Raw genomic sequence first — 5,099 nt, 5'->3', positions numbered from 1 at the left:
AATCTCTTTTGTGCAGTAGTATTTGTAGGATGGTAGTAGCCTAGTGGGTAACACGCTCGTCTATGAACCAGGTTTTTCTGTGTTTTATATTGAATGTTAAAATGATCTAAGCCTGAACGTCATATTTTACACAGACACCTGCAGACCAAAATGCAAGCATGTGTCATTCAGACAGTTAATGTAGGACCTTTATACAGGGGGGAAAAAAGGTCTTCTCAATTTGACACACAAATCGATAACGGTGACATGGCAACCCCCTCTGCTGATGAAAAAGAGATTTCTTGCAGTGTGACACACCTTGGACCTTGACCAGCCTCATTTGTATGAGGGTGAACTCTGCAGCAGGGTCACACAATGTAGTGTACACACACACAGTGTCATAGCAGCACCGACGGTATAATTTGTTTGTGTGTCAAATATTCTTGCTCCACAGGCTCAGTACAATGACAGCGTCAAGGATCCCAGTGACCAGATCCATCTGTTTCCACTGCCCAGCAGCTGTGAACATGTCAGGGGAAGGAAGGAGGCCTGGCATGATGTGCATGTTAATGCCCCACAGCTCTCGTCCATCACCGGGAGAAAAGGAGTCCGTTGTGTCGCATGCAAGCCAGCTTTTTGTCACATTTCTCTGTTCTCACAGTTATTAGTGTGGACAAACAAAATTGTCTCATGATAAATGACTGCCTCAGACAAGAACATCTCCATGAACGTGTGGAACATTTAACCTCATTTTATTTCAAAGGGCCAATTAATTACCGATTTCTGCTTTCTAATTTGTAGCTATTAATTTCAGGCTACAAGACAGCAGACTTTTTTTTTTAGATGAAGTCAAGTGTATTCCAAATTCTTTCACACGAACAATGTTTCATTTTTAAAGCCACTAATGAGCAAGGCTGGGACACTGAAAAAATTATACTCATTTACATTTACATCATATATCAGACGCCCTTATCCAGAGCGACTTACAATCAGTAGTTACTAGGACAGTGACCCTGGAGCAATTTAGGATTAAGTGTCTTGCTCAGGGACACAATGAACTTCTGGTTCATAGGTGAGCATGTTACCCACTAGGCCACTACCACCCGCTCATCACCCTAGATGGCACTTGAACCCACAATCCCTGGCTTAGGAGGCCAGAGCCTTATCCATTAGGCCACTAGGGCCCTTAAACTACATCCCATTAACCCCTTTACTTACCTGCTATGCCACCACTTATTTTAGCCACTTTGATTGGGGTGGTAGTAGCCTAGTGGGTAACACATTCGCCTATGAACCAGAAGACCCAGGTTCAAATCCCGCTTACTACCATTGTGTCCCTGAGCAAGACACTTAACCCTAAGTTGCTCCAGAGGGACTGTCCCCTGTAACTGTTGATTGTAAGTCGCTCTGGATAAGGGTGTCTGATAATGATCTCCCTGGTCATTTAATGTTTTATTAATCCAATGTTTTTGTTTTATAATACCTCAGACATTTGTGGTGGAAAAACCCTGCTTTTCATTGACAAAGAAGATCATCTGGTTCCATCTACATGCAAAACATTGTTAGATGGTTACTTCTTCAGGATGGTGGGTTATTGGCCATTCTTTCATCAATGGGCAACATTGCTGACTGGTCTCAGTCAGTCTCTCTTCCCACTGCTGTTTAAATTGAGGACGCTCAAGTCCTGGATAGACTGTCCTGTCCTTGATGCCTATCAGCCTTATATCTTGTCTATATTTAAATGCATATGTATTTAAGGGAATCTTGTTTAAAGTTTCTTCCTAGCCTCTTCAGCACAGCTTAATGAGCTTGTTGAGTTTTGGACTGTCCCGCCTGAGCATATTCATGTTGAAGTACTGTCGGAACTAACCTTTCCAGTGGCCTCCACCTGCTTCATCACTTTAAAGATTCCAGGGAGATGTGGGAGCTCCTCCGAATTTTCGGAAAAAAAATTAGAGCAGCTGTGAAGTCCAAAATTTTGGTTTTGGATGGGTGTAAATTGACCAAAGTCAAATTCAATTGGTGTTCAGTACTGTTATAGCCTGGTTTAAATTCTGTTTGCTTTTAACTGTTCTTGACACACAAAGTAGAGATTTGTATGGTTGAGACCCTTGTTAGAATTATACAACGTTTTATTGACGTTTTTTGATGTTTTCGATTTTGTGTATTCATTGGTGTGATGTGTATTCATTCTTAAGTCATTCATAAAATGATTGCTCAAAAGTTTTGTGTGCAATCACACTGACTTTATTAGACTCAGATCCTTAGTTGAAAACAGACAAGCTCATGTATTTAACAGTGGTTCATGGTAATATGCATTTGTGAATTCCTGACATTCTATTTGTAGTCCAGGCAGCCAAAAACATACTTAATAAAATATAAATTTGTGTGTGGCAAACAAATCGGGAAAAAGGATGTGGTAATCCTCTACTTTTAGGATTATGTTTCAGGTTTACTGAATTCATGTCCCTTACTTCAGTAGGATCAGCTGCAACGTTTCTGTTCCATAGGTGACTATTTTCACTTCTCAAGTTATGGAAGTTACATGCTCAATGTTTCATGCAAAGCATACATATGGATTTCTTTGTCTGAAGCCAGTGTAGTCCTGCTTATATTTTATTTATTTTACAGAAACAGATAAATGCCTGGATAAAGTGTTTGTTTATTGTGTGAATGAAGGAATAATTGGTTGTATATGCATTTAATGTATTTTTTATATATGTAATGTATTTCATTTTGGTAAAACGTGTATTACCTGCCTAATGTGTTCTGAAAGGACGGTGGGGATTGGTTGGAGAGACCGGAAGAGAAGGCGAGGAGCAGGTGCAGGTGCAGTGAAGTCGCTTGTGAGTCCGGTGAAATAGATATATAGCGCATGTATTTATAGCATTAGAAATGGACAGTGACCCATTGCAATAGAGTATATTGTAGTTAAGTTATGAGCGTGGAAACAGAGCAGCGAAGCAGATGCCAATGTGGCCTGCGCAATTCACTCAAGGGAAGATGCTGACATTAGGCAACCAACGTGGAGCCCAGGACCAAGCAAGCTTTGCTGGACACTAGGACGGATCCCGAGAAGGTTTCTTTATTCTGTGGAGCGGATGACAGGATTAAGGAAGTATCTGGTATTTTTTGGTTTGTTGCTCAAAAAGATGAACTCTTAGTTATTTACAACCTGCCACGGCCCTTGTGATCAACAGGTGGGGGGTCACTACTGGTATCCAAAGTACAGAATGTTACTGCTGGGAGCAGAACCTTCTCATATAGAGCTCTGCAGTTGTGGAATGGCCTCAGTGTTTAAATCTAAACTGGAAACTCCTCTTTTCCCTGGCCTTCTTTTAAAGTCCAAGACACAGTGTCAATTATTGAGTCCACTTTATCACACAGTCACCCTGTTAGGCGCAGTCAGTGTTAAATTCCTAGTTAGGCTACCGGGCCACTGTAGCACAAATATAACACTATAACCACATATTTCAGTATCAGTTGTACAATGCCACTGCTTCTGTTTGTTCTCTCCGAGACACTAAATCAAGCGAGTACAGACTACTCGCAGACTCCAGTAAAGAAACCAGCTAAACGACAACTTAACATGAAACGAACCAGAGGGTCACCACAGCCACCACCATAACAACAAAAGTTCCAGGGATTTTCAAATGGACCAGTAGCACCATAATAGACACATTATGTACACCATGACACTGGACTACACTTTGGACTTCTCCACCTCTACAACTGTAGGACTTTTTCTCTTATTGGACAAACCATCACAAACCCTGCACTGAATCCATTTGCAGGCTCACGCTACCCTGGAAGGGGGTCCCTCTCTGTATCACTCCTTCCCAAGGTTCCTATTTTTTTCTCTCTTCTAGAGGTTTTTTTTTTTGGGGAGTTTGGGGTTAAGTGTGGGGGTTGTCAACTGTAGGGCCTGTCAAAGCCCATTGAGACATACTGTATATGATTTTGGGCTATATAAGAAATAAATGTTGTTGTTGTTGTTCTTGTTAAAAAGATGCATTTTATTCTTTTTGTTTAATGAACCGCTCCAGCATCTAACATTATATACTGAAATGTAGATATGTTTGTGATTTAATATTCTTTACACAGTTTAAGTGTTATGACCAGTGACTGACATTTATTGAATGAGTGGCATTTATTCAGTTTGCAACTTTAACATCAACCAATGTGTGTTTTTAAAGACAACAGTAGACAATAGAGTCAAACCTACTCCCATTTTCATATGTCCTGTCCTGACACTGCTTGGCACTTATCTGGGACTGGTTAGGCTGATTTTTGGGTCCTGAACACTCACAGCTGCCGCTTATTAGGCTTAGTGATCAGGACCCTTTACAAGTATGTATGCACTTGCGGTTCCTGCTTTGATATGTTTGCATGTTAGTTTGTTTACTGACGGCAAGTCCCATGTTGCCGGGATCTTTGAGTTTGTTTCATAGGAAGCTACTCTAAAATACAGTTAGAGTGATTTGATGGTAAAAATTTGTTTATTTAGTTAAGGTTCCTTCAGAGGTTGAAGCATTTTAGTTGGTAGGTTGCTATCCGCAAACCATTTTCCATAAAGTTTTTGTCTACAAAAGCTGTTTGTTTGGAATATATCAAGTGAGAGTTGTTGCTGTTTGTCAGTTTAACATTGTGTACTCATTTGTGTACAAAATGAGGGGCAGGGCTTAGACAAATACCAGGGGCGGCACAGAGCCAATTCACTTTAAAAATGTGTAAACCCACAATAGCAGAATCTCGACTCAAAGAACAAATAAATAAATATATCCAAACAGGCCCAAATGGATATACAAAATTAGGCTCAGTAGTCTGTGTGACCTTGTTACAATGGCTGGGCATGGTTGTGATGAGGTGACTGATGGTCTTCTCAGGAATCTCTTCCCAGATTTCTCATCTGCCAATTCAAGGACAGTTTATGGGGCAACTTGCCTTTGGTGGTCTAGCAAGACATGATGTCCCAGGTGTGCTCAATTGGATTCAGTTCTGGGGAACGAACAGGCTAGTCCATAAAATCGATGCCTTTATCTGGCAGGAACTGCTGACACACTCGAGCCACAGGAGGTCTAGCATTGTCTTGCATTATGAGGAACCCAGCACCAACCGCA

The 5,099-nt window shown here is 41.0% G+C and overlaps 1 non-coding gene across 1 annotated transcript; it reads right to left on the bottom strand.

Moving 5' to 3' along the window:
• Positions 1–1,090: 1,090 nt before the first annotated feature.
• trnar-ccu (transfer RNA arginine (anticodon CCU)) lies at positions 1,091–1,163 on the bottom strand. The gene has a single exon. It is a non-coding gene; the product is annotated as a tRNA-Arg (tRNA).
• Between the last annotated feature and the right edge of the window lie 3,936 nt (positions 1,164–5,099).

Source organism: Denticeps clupeoides, chromosome 12 (genome assembly GCF_900700375.1).
Source record: "Denticeps clupeoides chromosome 12, fDenClu1.1, whole genome shotgun sequence".
Classification (NCBI taxonomy): domain Eukaryota; kingdom Metazoa; phylum Chordata; class Actinopteri; order Clupeiformes; family Denticipitidae; genus Denticeps; species Denticeps clupeoides.
This window is presented reverse-complemented; position numbering and strand designations above follow the sequence as displayed.